We start from the raw sequence: 21,089 nt of genomic DNA on the forward strand, positions 1-21,089 counted from the left end.
CTACACAAGATAAATCAATAAAATTCAAATCATTATTTCTAATGCTAAATCTCTGAAATGCCCAAGTCTTTAGATGTTTCCTTAAGAGCAAATCAATAAGCAATTGTTCTAATGTTCTCAGGAAGATTATTCCACATCTTTATGGCTTGATAAGAAAAGTTAGATACAAAAATCTGCTCATCACACTCCTTTTCCTTCATTTGTTTTTTTTTCTTCATCATAATGTACCTTTAAGAGATGACCAAAAGTTTTGTCATATATTCTGGTGTTTACAGATATAGAATCTAAAAACTTTAAAGATTATTTATATATTCACATCTTAGCTGAGTAAAGCACAGAACACCTCAAACCTGCACTGTGGAACCTTTTGAATTTCCTCAAAAACCACTCTATTTTTAATTTTAAGAAATGTCTGATAAACTGGATTAATGCTTGTACCTGTATAAGCAAAAGTTTAAGAAAAAGAACAGGAGTTCAAATTTAGAGTCACATGAACTCAAATAAAAGCCCTCAGTTTAAAACCCATAGCACGAGTGTTCTCAACCAAAGGTCATGTAGCCACACTCTTTCTGTGGCACTCATACAATCATATCTGGTCACTAGGTGTTGCTGTAGAGCCATGGCTGATACTTTGCTTCCTCTCCCAAGGGCTATTAATGGCTGCCTCAGCAACATCTCTATCCCCAGCCAGCGACCAGCACAGATACCAGCACTGGGAGTCTAGTTCAAGTCCCTCTGCAGGACAGTATAGCGCTGTCACTGAGTCACTCATACAGCCCTAAACCTCCCTCCTAATACTGTTCTTGGCCACCACAAGAATAGTAATTCACTTATGTCTTTATTTAGATACTGAGCATGCTTGATGATTAGTTACAGCTCAGTCATGCTGAGTAGCAGACACCCAACCCAGGAACTGGGCCAAGGCCTCATGCCTGCAGTATCAAGCTGGCCTACTAGAATTTGAAGCTGGAATATCCCGACCTAACAGACAGGCTATTAAGAATTAAAAGAGGTTTCTCAAACAGCAAACATTTGACAAGAGGTAGCTTGAGGATTTGGCTGATATTGGGCTCAAGATATATAAAATAGAAGTTCTACTCATATCAGAATTAAAAAAAAAAAAAAAAAAAAGTGGTTTACAGAGGAGGACAAGAACTTGATATGACAGAACAGAACTATCCAAATTATTTTTCAAAATAAAATCTAACATGCCATTTAAAGCAATTTTAACCTAATTGCTTGCCAACCTTTTTGTTAAGCATACACATTTCAAAGGCCAAACCCCAAAGTCATATTATGAAACACCAGTCTACAATAAGACCCCAAGAGCAGCCTTACTGGGTCAGACCAATGGTCCATCAAGCCCAGTATCCAGTCTTCACAGAGGCCAATCCAAGTCACAAGTACCTGGCAAAAACCCAAATAGTAGCATCATTCCTTGCCACCGATTCAGGGCAAGCAATGGCATAACACCTTACTATTATGAAGAGACATTCCCTGTTCAGTAGAGTTTACAATCTAATCAAAACTCATAAGAATACAGAAGATGCTAGGAATTAGAGTTGGTTGATCATAAATGTATCTGTTCAATGCATATCTAATGTTGTATTTTTCCATTTTTTTCTAATAATTCCTAATATTTTATAGTGCTACCATACACTGTACTAGAACACCTTTTGATTAGAACATGTTGACAAATATCAGTATATACAGTATAAGTGAAACATAAAAGCATTTCAATGATGAGGGATGGGGTGGGTGGGTGAGAAACAGATATCTGGAAGGATGAGAAGAAGATGACAAAGCATTATAATTTTATGGTTTGTGTTGCGATAGAAAACCAAGATCTTTAAGTCCCATCTGGTGGGTGTCAAAAATATTTTGATTTCAAAGGTCTTACGTTCTTGGATTACCTTAAAATTAATTTTTTGTATTCTCACCATAGAATCATTGATGCAGTGCTCTGGTTTTCTGAAATGTTGTTCGACAGAGGTGATAATATTAACCATTGTAGTGCCAATCAAGATATCTTTGTAAAATAATCCTAATCATTAGTATCTGTCTTGTTTCTCCAATGTAGCATTCTTCTTTACAAGTGATGGAATAGGGCTCTGCAACCAACTTGCTTAATTCAGCAATAAAACTTAGCTTTGACACAGCGGGTCGAGTCTGAAAAGAATGGAGAGTCTGGTGGCTGAGTTCAGACACTGGCGAGCATGGTATACCAACGAAAATTCAGAAAATGCTACAAGATAAGAAATTTTGAAATACTGTTCATTGTGAGATGGGTTGACAAGATAAGATCCAAATACATACCTCCAAAATAGCAGAGACTCCCAACACTAGCTCCAGGACCAGTAAGTAAATTGGTGCAAGTAGCACTAGATGATAGACTGAACAAGCTCTAAACAGTGGTGGACAAGATAAGCAAAAAGTTTGATTCTCATTCGAGGCAGTTGGCAGAAATAGAGCAGAGGCTGTTGGACAGAGAATGAGGCCCTTCAAGTGGCCATGCAAGTCAGGGACTTACAAAAGCCGATGATCATTTGGAAGAACAAGAGAACAGATATAGAAGAAATAAACTGAGGTTGGTAGGCTACCCAAGTCTCTTTCGGATTTGGATCTCCCCCAATTTTTCTCCACATGGCTTCCCCCACACACCTAGATCTGGAACCAGCTTTCATGAATTATTTATGTGGATGAGCACACTGCATAGGACAGAAACATGAAGATAACACAAAGCTTTGCACCGTTACAGCACAGTATCTGAACTGGTCGGGAAAGGAGTGTGTACTGAAAGCCTATTGGCAGTTGGATAAACTGGAATACGAGAGCCATAGGCTTCTGTTATTCAATGACTATTCTAAATGAGCGCCACTACAGAGAAAAGAAGTGGCGTCATTTTGTACTTCCCTGCATTGCTATATTTGGGTGTGGCATGAACTATATTTGGGTGTGGCAGGATGGTAAATCAATGCTACTAGCGGATCAGACAGTAGCCCAGAAGTTTATGGACAACAAGAATTCAGTGGGAAATGGCAAGGTGACTGACTAAACCTGTTACCTTGATCATGTACCGTCTGTTGCAATAATGCTGAAAACAACCCTTTTCAGAACCACTAGTGAGCCTTTGCGAAGGGGCTTGTGCGTTACCCAAGACCAAGCATTTTTTTTTTAGGTATTCTCATATATTGGAGGTGCTGTGGCTGCCTCCCTGAGCTGTACTAGACAGAAAAAAAAATTGTACTGCCCAGCAGCCTCCAAATAATTTTATAAAAGTATTTGCTCTCATGTCCGTGCACATATTTATTTTAATTCACTTTCAATATCTCAAAAGTATTTAAAAAATGACCGCGTGTGTCTTTAATCTGAACACCTTTTGATCATTAAAACTTCAGACCTGGAACCACATAGGAAGCTGCTGGCCCTTTAAGATCTATAGCAACTGTGTGGATCATTAATCATTGACTGTTATATAACATGTGCTACATGTAGGAACATTAAAACAACAGTAATATTATACATAGTATATATAAAAGAATTAGCTAATGGAGCAGCAAGAGAGCCGAGTTTCTAATTAAAAAGCAGATATGGAAGTGTATTTTCAAAGCACTTAGACTAATAAAGTTCCTTAGTAACTGCTTTGAAAATGAGACCCATGGTAATCCTGCCTATGGGGCTGTGTGCAGAGATTCAATGCGGGGCCTCATTTGCACAAATCTGAGGCTGAAAAAGCAGGGCAGAAATGCTGGGCCACGTGCAAAAACCACAGCTGATCTCTGCTAGCAGCTTGTCTCCTCCCCTTCTCTGACAGGAAGCTGACCCCAGATGTTACATGCCTGGTTTGTGCTTTTGATTGCAGAGATCTAGGCCCTGATGCTCTAAACCAGGTGTGTCCAACCTTTTGGCTTCCCTGGGCCGCATTGTCTGAGAAAAATGTTTCTGGGGCCGCGCAAACGCTGCAGCAAGACAGAGGAGGGAGCCAGCAAGACGGTAAACACCCGGGGGCAGCAGAGGAAAAAACACTGCATCGCCCTCGACCGGGGCCACACAAAATACTTCACGGGGCCTGCTCTAAACTCACCACGCCTTTAACAATCGCCACTAAACCAAATCTTACTGGGGGAGTGTGTGGCGCAGTGGTTAAAGCTATAGCCTCAGCACCCTGGGATTGTGGATTCAAATCCACGCTGCTGCTTGTGACCCTGAGCAAGTCACTTAATCCCCCCCCCCCCCATTGCCCCAGGTACATTAGATCGATTGTGAGCCCACTGGGACAGACAGGGAAAAATGCCTACCTGAATAATTTCATGTTTGAGATCTGAAAATAGTATGAAACTGAGTTTGGAGGGTAAGATGTTAGTCTCTCATGTTAAGATTGTGGCAACAATGCTGTCTGTGACTGGCGCCAAGTTCTGGAATGCGCTGCCTCGTATTCTGCGATTCTGTGATGGGAGACTGAACTTTAAGAAAATGTTGAAAACGCAATTATTTGTCAATGCCTTCCTGTGCTAATGCTATTCTCTGTTACTGCCTTCCTGTCCTGTAAATGATTTTATGGGATTTTGTGTTTCCATCTTGTAGGATGAATTTAAAAGAAGATTTTAATAATGATACCGTTAGTTAATGTCTTTTTGTGTTTGTCTTGTAGAAACATGTTTAGCATTTCTTAAATATGTATGCATGTAATTTTGTAAACCGCATAGTTTTTATGTGGTATATAAAATTTTAAATAAATAAATAAATGTAAACCGTTCTGAGCTCCTTTGGGAGAACGATATAGAAAATTGAATTTTTAATAAAATTAATAAAGTATTTTACCTACCAATGCACAAAATGGCTCCCCACAGGCTTTTTTCCATGCTTTGTAACAGCCTCTGATTCTGCTATGTAAATGTAGTACAATGAGGTCATTAATATTAAAATGAGCACTCTGGCCGATGCCCAGACATTGCCTAGTGATGCACAAACTGAAGTGCCAGCCTTTAACACTCCAAAATTAATGGCAGGTCAAGAGGTGCCGATAGTGTGTAAAAAATGCGGCTCAGGCACGTGTATTGAAGGCACATGCAAGGTAGAAGTTCATCATATGGGGGGGGAGGGGCTTACGACTGCATGAGGGGAAGACTTGTCCCACCAAAGCAGTGTAAAAAAAAAAAATAAATAAAAAGTTATCTTAGTTGTTTTGCTGATAGCGCACATCATAAGGGGAGGGGGTAAACTTTCTCCAATGACTGATCAGATGGGATTTCCGCAGGCCTCTGCGAACCTCATCTGCATGCAAGATTCTTTGAGCATCATTTGTCGTTTTCAAATCGGACAATTTATTGTCACTACAACAAATTTAAGGATTTTGCTGATGATTGTCTATGTTGTCTGAACTGAGCTGGCCCTTGCCTCTGTACTGGAGAGGAACGCTTTCAGGCAGTCTGTGCTATCTATTTATAGCTTCAATATTACAGAATCGAGTTGCAGTCAGGAATGGAGATGGACCAATAGTCTGACCGTGTTGTGCTCCAAGGCAAAGGAAAGGCACTGTGATGCAACCATTTAAGTTCTATGATTAGATTAGATCATCATCATGATGGATGTTCTTTCTGGAAGATGCAGAATAGCAGTTTTGTTATCTCTAATGTAAGGTAAAATGCTTGATCTCTCAACTTCTCCCACACATGGTGCCAATGCATGGGTTTTGTTTTCATAAATAATACTTAGAAGTAGAACTGAAATTAGCAATACACTTCTGCTTAGTAAAGTAGATGCAGTTTAATTTTTTTTTTTATTGGAGAATTAGATAGACCGGAACTGAAAAATACTTTGTTATATCAAAGTGCTTTAATATTGGGAAATAGTGAGTGATATACTGTTGATCACAGAACTTCATGTTGCAGGCTATCCTCAAGCCCGTTTGTGAAAAATGACAAAATTGAGGCTGGTGCATTCTCTTCAGTTAAATTTAATTTTACATTTTAAGATTTCTATCCCACCTTTATCAGTAAGCTTCAGGTGGATTACAGTAAGAGTTGGATAAAAAAAAAATTACTTGTTAATATCTATCAATCATTCGCAAACAGGTTCTTAACCTCTCACGCCTAGAACTAAACTCATTCATGATCACCTCTCCCAGAGTAAATCTGTAACAAATGTATAATCAAACCAAATACTTTGAAATAAATTAGTTTTGTATATTATGTTTGGGGGAATTCCGTGCAAAATATTTCAAAATGCTGCATGCTTTTTATTTGTAATTCGTTTGTGCTGAATTCTCCCATCAAAAGACTCAGTTTCTCCCTGCCCCAGGTCGGATATCCCTCAAAGTACTCTCATCAGACTCAACTCTCCTCTGATTAGCTTGAACTCTTCCTACACTTGATCTCCCTTCCTCTTGGCAGCTTCAATCCTCATATCTCTCTCTCTCTCTGCTGTTCACTCTTTCCAACTTCCAGCCAAGACTCCTGCAGCTGTACTCCCCACACTCTTTTCCCGTTAGCATAGCCATCAGTTTTCTGTCCCCCAAGCTTGCTCTCCTTCCCTTTGACCACCCAGTTCTTTGCCCCACCTCATTAAATAAAAAAAAACCCCAAAAAACGCCCAATGTGCTCTCAAGCCCCACAACACCCACTCCTTTCCTGCTGTACAAAGCAATGCGCGTCTAAGAGGAGGAGATTGACTGCTTGTTAAGCCGCCTTCTCCTGCTATCCTGGGCCCAACTGCTAATTTGAATTCTATGGAACACTCTGCAGTCACACAGTTCACATTAATAGTCAGACATGGGGAGTGGGGGGAGTGAGAATAGAAGGGGGTCAGAGGGGGGAACCCAACAAATAGCTGCTTTCCTACTTGTGTATTGCCAAAACACAAGCTGGGGTTGTGTACAGCAGAGAGAAAGTGAGAGAACCTTGGTTCTAGGAAAAGGAGAGGAGATAAACCATACCAGATACTGATGCTTCTGTGGCAAGACCTTATTCCTGTGGAGAATTCTGCATGAATACAGAAATTATTATTACAGAAATTGAGGCAACCCATGTATATTATTAATGTCTTAACGTGGCTTCACAAAGTTTGCAAGACACTGCTCTGAAACTATGCAATATCTAGAATAACCTATGTAACACTATGAATGTAACTATACAGTATATTGTAAAGCTTTGATTGTAAACTGTAACCCGGTTCTGAGCTCTTTGGGGAGGATGGGACATAAAACCAAATAAATAAATGTAAACAATCAGGAAGTTTCATAACTGCGGAATTCCAGAGGAAGTTCTGGAGTTTAAACAGTTTATGTAGGCTTTTGATTATATGCAGAATTGTTTTTAAGGGATTCCTTGAAATCCTATGGAATCTGGATCATTTATGATATAGTTTATAGTTACTAAAAATATTGTGAACCATTTCTGTTAGAAGGGCAATATATATATATACACAGACACACACACACATACATATACATATACACATATATATATATAATTCTATTCTTGTATACCGCCATACCCAATAAGTTCTAGGCGGTTCACATCCGTTAATTAAGATCCGCGATGACACACGGATTTACAAAATTTTAACAAAGTTACAGGCAATGAAGAGGGGAGCGTGGGAATGCTTTAACTGAGATTTAGCAGAGGTAAAAGTAATACAGAAGGTAGGGTTAGAAGGTATGAGATAACGAGAGAGAGACCAAGTGGGGGGAGGGGGGCAAGTGGGGGGGCAGAAGGAACGGGGTGAGTGTGGGAGAGGGGAGAGGCAGGGGGAAAAGGGGTTAAAGGTTCGCGGAAAAGGTGCGTTTTGAGAAGTTTCCAAAACTAAGGTAAGTGGGGGCCTCGAGTATCATTTGGGCAAGCCAAGGGTTCAGCTTAGCCGCCTGGTAAGCAAAGGTTTTGTCGAGGAATCTTTTGAAATGACATAATTTTAGGGATGGGAAGACGAACAGCTGGATTCTGCAGGATTTCTTGGTGTATATATATAGTAAGGACTATCACACATATATAGTAAGGACTATCACACACACATAATTAGCCAAATTCTGCATAGCAGACAGACACACTCTGTTTACAAATCCCAGTCACAAGCAATCTTCCTCCTTTGATTTTGATCCTTCCTAAGAAATACACAGAAAATAATAAGCACCATAATTTCAGAGTTTAAAGCTAGACCCCGGCCTGCCCCACAACATACTTCTTAGAGAGAAGGCCTAGCAAGCAGAGTCACAAGGTAGCTACAAAGCAATAGACTAGGAGCTGGCACAATGATTCCCAGAGGAACTATAGGTCAAAATAAAAGGTTATTTTTACTTCCCATAAACTTACAGTGCAATACAACAGTATTGAACACCCACACAACATATTTCATCCCAGCTCACTTTCAGAATAGCTGTCTGCAGATGAGGCTTTACATCACACGTCTCAATTATACTTTTCTTTAATTAAATGTAGTTGTGAACTCAAAACAGGCAAACTCATAAACTTGATATTTTCATTCAATAGATAGTCTGTTTAATGACTCTAAAAGCCCCTCCCTCCTACATTTTGCACAGTGGGCGTGGCAACATATGCCACATGCATCGCCTACCTGCTGCTCGAGCCGGCCGACCAGAAGTGACCTCTTTAATCCCTCCAGTGGTTTCTGCTCCCCTCCCTTTCCCCTGAATGTGAAACCAGCAAGGGATACCAGACACTATGACAGCATCAAGTTATTATGGCCTTTCTTAACAGAAGCAGGTATGTGGAGTAATCTAATGGTTAGTGCAGTGGACCAAGGGATTTAAAAAAAAAAAATAGCCAATATGGGATTAGTCTAACTGTGAGTCCCCCAGGGACAGAATAATACATACTGTAACTGAATATATAAGCCACCTGCAATCCCGAAGGCTACTGAAGTGATGTATATTCAAGTACAGTAGGTATTTGATTTTTTTTTTTTATTGTGTGCTCTCCAGGAACATAAAATACCTACTATATTTGAATATACACCATTTCAGTAGCCTTCAGGCTTGCAGGTGGCTTAAATATTCAGTTTCAGTAGGTAATTTTCTGTACATGGAGGGCTCAAACAATTTAAAAAAGTCAAACAGTTGAAGTGGTACTTGAACCTGGGTCCCAAAGCTCCCCATCCCTTGATGCTCAATCCACTATTCTAACCATTAGGCTACCCTTCAGCTCTGCATGAACATCTGTGTGACCATTTTGCAACAAGGGTCCTCTGCTATTCTACATATGCTCATGCACCTTGTTTATCCCTGTTCATAATCTGGACATTTTAGTTTATAAAATGGATGCTCATGCTGTTGTTCTATAGACAGTCTACTTCCACTCCTAAATCATTTATCCATCTACTTCAAAAGACAGAACAATGGTATTCTTCCATGATTGACCTTTTAGTCAGATCCAATTGAGTGCCAGTGTATTGTGTATTTCATCCTTCACGCTTTTTAAGACTCCTGAGGCAGACCTGAGGGCCGAAACATGTACATGTTGAGTCATTGAGTCGTTGAATGTGTCATTTTGATATTTGAACAATAAAGACCTTCATATCATCAGACTGATTGGAGGACATTTTTTCCAGTGCACATCTCTCTTATTTGGACAATTCTACTCTGGTCTTTACATAGGATGTTTATCTCAAACAGGCTGTATCTTGTTCTAAAATGCATTTTTTGAAAGGATGTCCATCTCGCATGTAACTCTAGATAAGGTTATTTAACATTCTTATGGCCTTGGCTGGGAAGTTGATTGCTAATAACTGGACGGCTAATGCTGTGTTGCAGTTTTGGTGGGGATTGGTTATGTTATTTATAAATGTGAAAGGTTGATAGCAGAGAGAAGTGGTTTATTGCAGAAATTTTATGATATTTGGTCTCCTACTAATGTTTTTCTAGAGCAGTGATCTCAAACTCAAACCATTTGCAGGGCCACATTATGGATTTTTAAGTACTTGGAGGGCCACAGAAAAAAATAGTTAATGTCTTATTACAGAAATGATAATTTTGCATGAAGTAAAACTCTTTATATATAGTTTATAAATCTTTCCTTTTGGCCAAGTCTTAATAATAATATTGTAATTTATAGCTAAAGAGACATATGATCAAGAAACTGTTTTATTTTACTTTTGTGATTATTTTAAACATACCGAAAGCCTCAAAATAGTACCTGGCTGGCCGTGAGTTTGAGATCACTATTCTAGATCAACAGCATGTCCCTTGATTAATGCAGTTTGTTACGTATTTATTTATATAGTCGATTAAGGGATAGGGATTATGGTTTACATACAAGTACTCAAGCATTTTCCCTATTTGTCCAGGTGGGCTCACAATTTAGGGCTTCTTTTACGAAGGAGGATAGCGGTTTAACGCACGCTAAACTGCCGGCCGCACTAGCCACTACCACCTCCTCTTGAGCAGGTGGTAGTTTTCTGGCTATCACAGGGGTTAGCGTATGATGGAAAGTCGCACGTGCTAAAGCCGCTAATGTGGCTTCGTAAAAGGAGCCCTTAATGTACCTGGAGCAATTTTTTTTTTTTGGGGGGGGGGTTAAAAAAATAATAAACTGCCACTTCACATCAATAGTCAAACACAGTGATGGTAATTAGGTAGGAGTGACTCCACCCAGTTTACTCCTTCTGCCTAGGTCTTAGGGGCAGATATTCAATGGCACTTAACTAGAGTGCTGCTGAATATCTAATATCCATCTGAGTAGAGCTGGAATAGTCTGGGAGTGGATCAAAGGCAGAGCCAGAAGTTATGTAGGTACTAGTATTGAATATGTGTGTGTGGGGGGGGGAGTGCCTAGATAACTATCTAGACCAGTGATTCCCAACCCTGTCCTGGAGGAACACCAGGCCAATCGGGTTTTCAGGCTAGCCCTAATGAATATGCATGAGAGAGATTTGCATATGATGGAAGTGATAGGCATGCAAATTTGCTTCATGCATATTCATTAGGGCTAGCCTGAAAACCCAATTGGCCTGGTGTTCCTCCAGGACAGGGTTGGGAACCACTGATCTAGACCAGTGTTTTTCAACCTTTTTATACCTATGGACCGTCAGAAATAAAAGAATTATTCTGTGGACCAGCGGTTGAAGAACACTGGGCTAAGTAGTGGGCCAGACCCCGCCCATCTCTACCCAATCTCCACCCCAGACCCCACCCCCATAATAGTACTAATTGCACCTTGCACGTCCCGTGCCTCACCTGACGTTGCAACGTCAGAGAGAAGGCTTCCGGTTCAGGCACAGGATGTCCATAGGAGCCACTGCCCGTGGCTTTGTGCACTGAATTAGTTAGGAAGAGGGAGCTGGCTCGAAGGTAACGCCTCATCAATCGCACTGTGGACCGGCGGTTGAAGAACACTGTTTTGGGCCTGATGCACGTGCTGGCCCTGTGGACTGGCAGGAAATTTCTGTGGACCGGCACTGGTCCATGGACCGGTGGTTGAAGAACACTGATTTAGATTGCATAAACAACCATGCTAATCTGCCCAGATAGTAATCTAAGTACCAGTATTGAACCTCAACACTATCCAGATAAATTCCAGTAGTCATCAACATCACCAGTAGATGGATATGGTTCAGCATTGAAGAAAATCAGCCCCATAAGTGGCCAGTGCTTATTAAAATGCAAAATTGCCATAGGCTGAAAATGACAGAATATTTTTGCTTTTCTTCCTTAAGAACAAACATATAGATTTTTCTCCATTCCAGCTCTTGAAGTACCAATACACAGTTAAGTATGACAAACACATCAAACCAGAAATTTAGGGGGTCCTTTTACTAAGGCAAGCTAGCCGTTTTAGCACGCACTAAAAATTAGCGTGGCTAACGCATTCATTATATCTATGGAAATGTTAGCACACATTAGCATTTAGTGTGCGCTAAAACGGCTACCGCACCTTAGTAAAAGGATGTTAATGTCCTTGTGAACTGTTAATAGACATGGCAAATACTAGGTGGACAGGAATTGAACTGGAATGACATATCTGTAGGTAATTAGCAGATAGAAAAGAAAATAAAGGTGCTACCTTTTTATTAGAATAACAATCCATTTTTTGGCAAGCTTTCTTTTTCAGGTCAGATATGAGCAAAAGATAGCAATTTTAAAATATATAAAGTGAAACATGAAAAATATTCCAATTATTATCTCAAGGGAGAGAGAGAGAGGTTATCACATGAAACACAACAAGGGGAGCATGGGTGACACCTTTGTGGATGTATTTATTGACCGCCTATCAAAGTTATCTAAGCAGTTTACAATCAGGTACTCAAGCATTTTCCCTTTCTGTCCAGGTGTGCTCACAATCTAACATACCTGGGGCAATGGAGGATTCAGTGACTTGCCCAGGGTCACAAGGAGCAGCATGGGATTTGAACTCATAACATCAGGGTGCCGAGGCTGAAGCTCTAACCACTAGGCCACTCCTTCCTCCATATATATTTTTCCAAATCTGGACACTGCACTAATGACCTTATGGTCAGAATACTAAGAAGTAACTTTAAAACCAATCCAGGAATATAAAATCTTTGAAATCAAAATGAAGAAATATGTTGGCACCCATTAGGCACAGTTTGATAGGGTTCTGGGCTTCCTATTATATTACAAACCATAAATTTATACTGTCGCCTTCTGTTTTAACCATTTATTTCTTCTTGTTTTATCTCTTTCTCTCCTCCCACCCCCTCCCCCTCTCCTATCATTGGCATACTTTTCACAGTTCATCACTAATAATAAAACCCTAAGTGCACAGGCGCACTCCTAACTGTATTTTCCGTGATCCGTAGCTCCGTGGATGGCAGAATGTTAAAGAGTGTGGCATGTGCACGTGGACAATCGAAGCACGTGCGCATGTTCGGAGCTGATATTGGGGAGAGAAGGAGGCGATGGCGACCGAGCTACGGAGCTAGGAGAGGAAAGGCCACAACCACTGCCGCACGGCCTTTTCCTCTGCCTCCACTCTCCCCTCTGGGTCAGAGAACCATTGCAGCTTACAGAAGCTGCACTCTCTGCCCGCCAGCAGCGAACCAACACCCCTTACCTCAGAATTTGAGTTCATTGTGCGGGTCAAGGATGAGGTCTTGTTTATTCGCTGCCATGGCGCTGCCACAGAGAGGGGGTGGGGTGGGGGCAGCCAAAGGAGGGGGAGCGGGGCACAGGTGGGGAAAGGGAGGGAGGGAAAAAGACACACAGACAGCGGCCAACGAGAGAGAGAAAGACACACAGACAGAAGCCAAGGAAAGAGAGAGAGAAAGACAGACAGAAACCAAGGAAAGAGAGAAAGAAAGAAACAGAAGCCAAGGAAAGAGAGACAGACATACAGCAGCCAAGGAGAGAGAGAGAGAGAGAGAAGAGACACACACACAGAGAGCGACAGCAGCCGAGAGAGAGAGCGCGAGAGCAGCCGAGAGAGCGCGAGAGCAGCCGAGAGAGAGAGAGGCACAGAGACACACAGAGAGCAAGAGAGGGAGAGAAAGACAGACAGACAGCAGCCAAGGAGAGAGAGAGAGAGAGAGAGACAAAAAAAAAAAGACAGACAAGACATCTATTCTAGCACCCGTTAATGTAATGGGCTTAACCTTTTCCTATCATAATAAATTTTACATTACGCTGGTTCCAATCGTAATTATTTTAGCAAAGTTTTGTATTATTCACCGTTATCATTTACGGCTATTGTAAACATAATGCAAATAAGTCATAAATCTGTAAATTCAAATATTTTGTGTCCCTGGCTCTTTATTAGTCCATACAGACTGTTTATCCACTTTGTCACACAGCTATCCCCTGCTCTGACCGGCAGGCGGCTTAGTTGTGCCGAATCCTGACCTGTCGGCGTGGCTTCCCCAGGAAAGAGGAAGGCTTTTCAGGTAAAACAGACCTAGGCACCTGACTATTCTGCCAGGCCACACTGAGATACTTTGCCAAAAAGGAGACACATAACAGGTTTGTTCAAATTCACATACTTAGGATTTATTGAACAGGGGGTCTGAATACTTACAGCCACCCTCGTGGAATGCAAAAATTAAGCATAAAACAAAAACAGCATATAGTTGTCAGAATGGCTTGATCACCAAGTATTGATATAGCAGTAAAAAGAAACCGGTGTATGGTATGTTTTAATAGCTTCAATAGAATATGAGTACGCCTCAGCCCCACCACTCCACCGCTGTACTATCTCTTGACTGCGGAGAGAATTATGTGGCACTTCATCATTGGCCGCTCATAACCATTTTAAATCTGCTACTAAATATTTTTTCTTTCTGTATTTGTATATTTTTTTAGAAAAAACTTTTAAAGCTTTAATGAGTAAATGTACTTAGCTTATGTGCATAGCTGTACTCAGCCAACGCCAAGGAGTTTAACCCAACATGTTTCGCACCACACAGGCGCTGTGTCAAGGGTCTCCCTATAAAACAATCAGTGCAAAAGAAGAGCCGTTAGTGTAAATTCATCCTAACCGTCCCCCCTCGTAAAATATTCAGTCTTCTTAAATTTAAAGTTACAAACACCCTTACCGAGGTCGCGCGTGTCATCTGACTCAATTAGTATCCAGAGTAAGATGGCAGCGGCGTTCATCTCGGCATTTAAATATCCCTATTGCCTCATACAAAGATAGGGATATTTAAATGCCGAGGTGAACGCCGCTGCCATCTTACTCTGGATACTAATTGAGTCGGATGACACGCGCGACCTCGGTAAGGGTGTTTGTAACTTTAAATTTAAGAAGACTGAATATTTTACGAGGGGGGACGGTTAGGATGAATTTACACTAACGGCTCTTCTTTTGCACTGATTGTTTTATAGGGAGACCCTTGACGCAGCGCCTGTGTGGTGCAAAACATGTTGGGTTAAACTCCCTGGCGTTGGCTGAGTACAGCTATGCACATAAGCTAAGTACATTTACTCATTAAAGCTTTAAAAGTTTTTTCTAAAAAAATATACAAATACAGAAAGAAAAAATATTTAGTAGCAGATTTAAAATGGTTATGAGCGGCCAATGATGAAGTGCCACATAATTCTCTCCGCAGTCAAGAGATAGTACAGCGGTGGAGTGGTAGGGCTGAGGCGTACTCATATTCTATTGAAGCTATTGAAACATACCATACACCGGTTTCTGTTTACTGCTATATCAATTCTTGAGATCTGATTCCGGTAAAACAGTTCAATAACATAGCCATTTTCTGGAGGTTGATCACCAAGTATGGCATACAGTTCCAGTTCCCTGGACTTTCTCTGCTTTAAAGATAGTCCTCTTCACCAGGGTTCAAATAAACATAAATGCCATGAAAATAAACTTTCAAACAATGAAAACAAACTGCATAACAAAGCAGAAAAATGAAGTAACAACCTTTAGAAATAAAGTTCCAGGCTTCCCAGCTAACCTAGCTGGGTAAAGTGTTTAGTTTCCAGAGCAGACTCCTAGGCTCATTAGCATCAGCTGAGCTTCCCAGCCCACGGATCACAGCAGGGTATCAGATAAGCTGTGAGCTTTACTGAAGCTTTATCACAGAGACTTCACACTATCAACAATACAGTTCTTTAAGCAAATACTGACCTCTGGGCAATCCTAAAGTGAAACAGAGGTTTTCCTTCTCTCCCTAATCAAGGCCAGCTGGGCTCAGGTTACAGAGAGCCAGCACACAAGCACAGCTTTGCTTCACTTTCCCTTATGGACTAACCTCCATTCCCTTTGGGATATGGTCAGCTTCCAGAGGCAGCTCTGTGGTGTCCATTGCCTCAGCTTTCTCAGCAGCAGCTGGGGTCAGGCTTGGGAAGTCCTCTACCATCTCTATGTCCTTGCTATTGTGTAGTTGAGGAGAGAGAGACTTCTCTTCTCATCTGCTGCTTTGCTATACTGCTGGTCGTGCCTTTGCCTGGGCTCCTCAGCTTCCCCTTGGTTTCTGCTCCCCTCTCTGTGATTCAGGATTCTGCTTTTACGTGTGTCGTAGCCCTACCTCTCTCTCCTAGGAGCAGGGGGGTTGGGCAGGAAATCCCTAGGGAAATAACACTGGTTTCTCCTAGGCTGATAATGTGCATACCTTGCAGGACTAGGTCTCCATTTCTCAGTAAAAGTCCTATCAGGCTTTCTGATGAACTTATTCTGATATGGCATTCTCTGCGGTATATTCTTAGGTTTAAACCCTTCCTGATCTACCTCAATGTCTGAGGGGTAGTCAGCCAATTCAATATCCTTACTTTTAACCTGGTCAGCTCTCCTGACCAGGGACTGTGCTCTGCTTTTATCCATTACAGGGACAAAGCTGGCTACGGGTTTGTCACACTATGTCATTTTTGGAATGTCCCATTATCTAGGACACACGATAGGAAACGGTTAAAGACTAGTTATAGATATTTTAATATTTACTCATATCTGACCTGAAGAAAGAAGTTCTTCCTTCAAAAGCTTTTCAAACAGATTGTTAGTCCAATAAAACAAATATCACCATATTTTCTTTTATTTCTATTACCTTTAAAGTGGACTAACAGCAACCATACTACTTTATCCACAGCTGTAGGTATCACTTGCATTCTTGCTATTAGTGAAACATCCCTTCTTTCACAACCTGTCAGTATCACTGTTCCCATTATTTTAGGTGTGGAAATGGAATTCACATTCTTCTAAACAGGAAGCATCAATTTCACAATTACTTTCTTTCATTTATTATAGCATTTTCCACAGGAACTACAATGTTTTCAGCTTATATTGTTGGTAACTTATTTACATCGTAGCCTATCACTGCCTAACCTTATTTTTAAAACACCAATTATAACAGCTATTGTAGGGCTCCTTTTACTAAGGGCTAGATTCACTAAGGGCACGGATCAGATCCGTGTCCGGGGCTGATTCACGAATTGCCCTCATGCAAATGAGGGCGATCGGAATCACACCCCCAACCGAGCAACCGGATCGCTCTATAGTGATCCCAACGCATGCATAGATGATCTGCGCATGCGTCAAAGAGCAGCGACTTTTTCTTTTAACTTTAGTCCAGTGAGCCCATGGTTTTAACCTGCTTTAAACCTGCGGGTTAAAACCACGGGCTCACACTACGGGGCAAAGGCCAGGGCAGCACTTGGGACAGAGAACAGGAGGAGTCGGGGGCAGAGCAGGCCGGCAGGAGAAAATTGGCAGAGAGTCAGGGCAGGGAGCAGGAAAGGAGATTCGGGGCAGAGTAGGCCGGCAGGAGAAAATCGCAGCAGAGTCGGGGGCAGAGAGCTGGAAAGTTGGGGTAGGCAGCAGGCAGAGAGCAGGAGATGGCAGTTGGAAAGCAGTTCGACTGATCCCCAACAGTCGCTTGTTTGTGATTGGCCAGCCCAGTCGGTGTTGCAGGGATTTTGTTAGTGAATCGCTACCTGCTTGCATTTCAATGCTGTTCCCCCTCATTTGCATGCGCAGATCGGAGGATGATCGGGACAGAGGTTAGTGAATCGAGTCAGAGGGAAATCGGGTCGTAAAGGGGTCACAAACTGATCGGCACACGATTGGTTTGCTTAGTGAATCTAGCCCTAAGGGTCATTATGGGCTTCTTAGCATTTAGTGTGTGCTAAATCCATTAGTGCACCTCAGTAAACGGAGCCCTTAGTGTGAAATAAATAAGATAGATAAAAAGAGCTTGAAAGACAACTAATAGACAGCAGACCAACTATGATTTCCAGCACAGGTTTGAGAAAAGCATGTGATTTGTGGCTTATTTGGGGGCATGGGAAAGCTGTGAGGTGTGTGGAAGTTGTGTATCATTGTGTGCACAATGACTACATGAGTGCTAGGGTGTGTAGGAATGTGAAGGGGTGGGGAATAGGGACATAGGAAGGTGGAGGTATATGCATCAATATTATATAGGATATGGGTGTGTATGGTAGGTGGAATTTAAGGGAGCTGTGGGTTGGGTGCTTCATTATGAATGTTGACATATTGGGATTCCACCATTTGGGGTGCATATTTATAGATATTACATTACATTGGTGTGTTCCATCCCGTCAATACCTTTCAGTTCTAGGCGGTTTACAACAAGAGTTGGCCTGGGCATTTCCAGGGAATACATGGTTAATAGATGTAGTCTTCGTTGAGATCTGTGGAGGGTCAATCAGGTTTAGTTAGATCATTTGACAAATTTCTTGAATGGAAAGGTTTTAAGTTCTTTCCTGAATGTTTTGTAGTTGGGCATTATAGTCAGCAGATTGGAAAGGTGGCGGTCTAGTTTTGCTGCTCTGGTGGCTAATAGTCCATCATATATTTTTTTGCTTCGTATACCTTTGATTTGGGAGGGTGTAAAGTGTGCATGAGTTCTCCTTGGTCTGGATGTGTTTTTCCTGTTTAGGCAGTTGCTCAGATAGCTTGGTCCGTTTCCATTTAGGGCTTTGAATAGGGTGCAGTAGAATTTGTATTGTATGCGTGCTTGTACTGGGAGCCAGTGGTAATGTGGTCATTTTTTTTCAGCGAGTAAATCAATCTAAGAGCTGTATTTTGGACTGTCTGTAATTGTTTTAGAATGTTAGTTGGGCATGACAGGTATAGGATGTTACAGTAGTCCAGGAGTCCTAGGATTAGCGCTTGTACCAGGAGATTGAATGGTTCGTTGTTGAAGTATTTTCGGATTTGCCTTAGCGGTATGAGTGTTTCAACACTGGACGCAAATGGGGTTCTGAGGGAACTGATGTTAAAATATAAATAATGCAGCTCTTAAACTAGGAAATCTGTACTATCCATTCAAATATGGTGCTTTTAGCTCTTACTGTTTCAAAGACCTCCCAGGATCAAATGAGCTTTCAAAAATTGCTATAAAGATGAAACCACTAGTTAGTTACCCAGTAAATTTTACAGCAACTTAAAAAAAATACATCAAAGCCTAAAGAACAGCAAAATACAGTATAACCACATTTAATTAATGTGCTAAATATAAAAACACAACTAAATACAGTTAATTAATAACCTAAGTATATACGCCTAACAACACAACGCCACAGAAACCAAACACACCTTGCCTGACTGTACAAGGCATGTTCCTATGCACTGATATTAGTTGCTCCATCACTACATTTAAAATCCAGTTTCTGGAAGAATCAACTCCACCCCTATTCACAGCATTAAAACACCTAAACAGCAGGCTACCTATGTGGAGAAGTGAGAAAAACCAGTGCATCAACTCGAGCCTCTCTGGACGCACCAAATCTACAGGTTTCAGTTCATCCTGTATAAAGTAAGGTCTCCGACCTAGACAAAGTTCTTCAACTAACATTCACAGAGCAACAGAAGCTTACACTATACTGCGAAGCAGCATCTGTCAAGTCAATCCGCAAAGACAAAATATCAAAGGGGGGGGTGGAACACGAGAAGATATCTCAGGAACTACCATGCAGCTGCATCTTATTCAGATCAAGCAAAGATCACCAAAATACTGCCCACATCTCGGCTATTCAGAGTGTAACTGAATAGAAAACAACAAAAAAAAAAAATCCTGGTTCGTTTTGGTTGTTTGTTTTTTTTCAGCAGTACCATTAAGAATGAATGCGGAATGTATGAGGTTTAGTAGTTCATTCAATAAAGTGTGGAGCCCATTGAATACATTTGTTACCTCGCAATAAGGGTCATATATCTTTCCTTTTCTTAGATTTCCTTACACATCCAGGGTGGGGGAGGGAAATGTATTTTGAGGATTTAAATTACTTAATTATAATATTGTAATCACATCATATGTCATATTGTATTAATAATTGGGAGAAGGATGGGAGAAAATGATTGTTTTATGTATTACTTTTGTAGTTAATAGTGCGTTTTATGCAGTATTTTATGTTCAATTAATTGTATTGCACTGTCAAAGTTTGAAAATCAATAAAGATTTAAAAAAAAAAAAAAAAAAAAAAAGGAACTAGGGGACCCCTTTTCAAGGTCTCCGAGAATGGGGAAGGGAATCCCCGGTTAACCAAAGAAATGGAAAATCCAGGCTTTTCCAGATGGACCTGAACTTCGACATGAAGTTATGCTTTAAGCGAATGGGCCTTAGCCGAAAAAAAGGCAGGAAAGGCTTTCTCCCCCTCAGAAAAGATAACTGAAAAACACGCCGTCCCCCGAGACATCGCCTAGTAATCCAGAGAGAGCAAGATGCGCAGCTGTTTGACAAAATTACACCAGAGATTTTAGCGTCTGAAAACACTTCTTCCCTCGTCCTAATTACAGTATTTCCAAAAGAAGAGACAAGAAACGCACAGAGCCCCGCTCTACGAGGGCGGCTGTGAAGCTCCCTGCATCTTACATATTTATCAGTGTATTAATCGATTAATCAGAAACCTAGCCCCTGCCACGCATAGGAACCAGAAACAATAATGTAGAAAGAAAGGAAGAAAAACCAAGCCACCCTCTAACTCCTCCCTTCTCTTTTTCTCACTCCAGCCCCGTAGGTTCTTGCTGTCAGTCCCACGAACGACGGGTCAAAGAAAGCGTGACAGGTGCCAGCGTGGCAGCTCCTTTGCCGTCTCTCACCCTCACGGACTGGGGAGCCGGTAGCCCACAAAGCACGGCTCTCCCCGCCGCCAGATGTTCCTTCCACGCCGCGCGAGGGCACACAAGGAGTTAACCAGCCTCAGACCCTCCCTCTCGGGCCGGCACTTACGAGAAGGAAGCAAGCCACGGCAACACTTACCCAGGCACTCCGCTGCCGCTCCTTTTCGCTGGGTGTCCGATAGGGCTGGCGTACGGGTACGTACACCTTTAAGCATACCCCGCTCACCTGCTCCAGCGCCACCGCCTCCTTTCTTTCTCTCTCAGTCAATGACAGCTGCTACGGGGGCGGGACGAAGGAGGAGGGGGCGGGGTTCTGCCCTTCCACTTTAGCTCCGGCGCCACCCGGCTGCGGGCCACGTGACTCCTACGCCAGGGCAAAGAGGCGCGCGGCGTTCTGAACTCTGAAGTTCAGCCTGTGTTATTGTCTGCTGTTAGGGTCCTAGGGGACAGGGAGAGCGCTTGCGTTATCAGCCCCGCTCTTTTTCAAAGGGAGTCTCGTTTTCTGGGTCGCAGATGGTTTCTGTTTACGTCACTATTTAGGAGGGGGGGGGGGGGTTAGCTCTCGGTGTGGGCAAAGCAGGCACATGTCCAAGCCCCACAGATAGAAGA

At 41.8% G+C, this 21,089-nt stretch overlaps 1 protein-coding gene across 1 annotated transcript in view; it reads right to left on the bottom strand.

The window, feature by feature from the left end:
• The window catches only part of MAPRE2 (microtubule associated protein RP/EB family member 2), a 296,029-nt gene extending 275,260 nt beyond the window's left edge, over positions 1-20,769 (bottom strand). The window contains exon 1 of the mRNA XM_033933722.1: positions 20,620-20,769. The gene's annotated coding sequence lies outside the window, so the exon portion shown is untranslated. The remainder of the gene's footprint in view (positions 1-20,619) is intronic.
• Between the last annotated feature and the right edge of the window lie 320 nt (positions 20,770-21,089).

The sequence above is a fragment of the Geotrypetes seraphini genome, chromosome 2, assembly GCF_902459505.1.
Source record: "Geotrypetes seraphini chromosome 2, aGeoSer1.1, whole genome shotgun sequence".
NCBI lineage: Eukaryota > Metazoa > Chordata > Amphibia > Gymnophiona > Dermophiidae > Geotrypetes > Geotrypetes seraphini.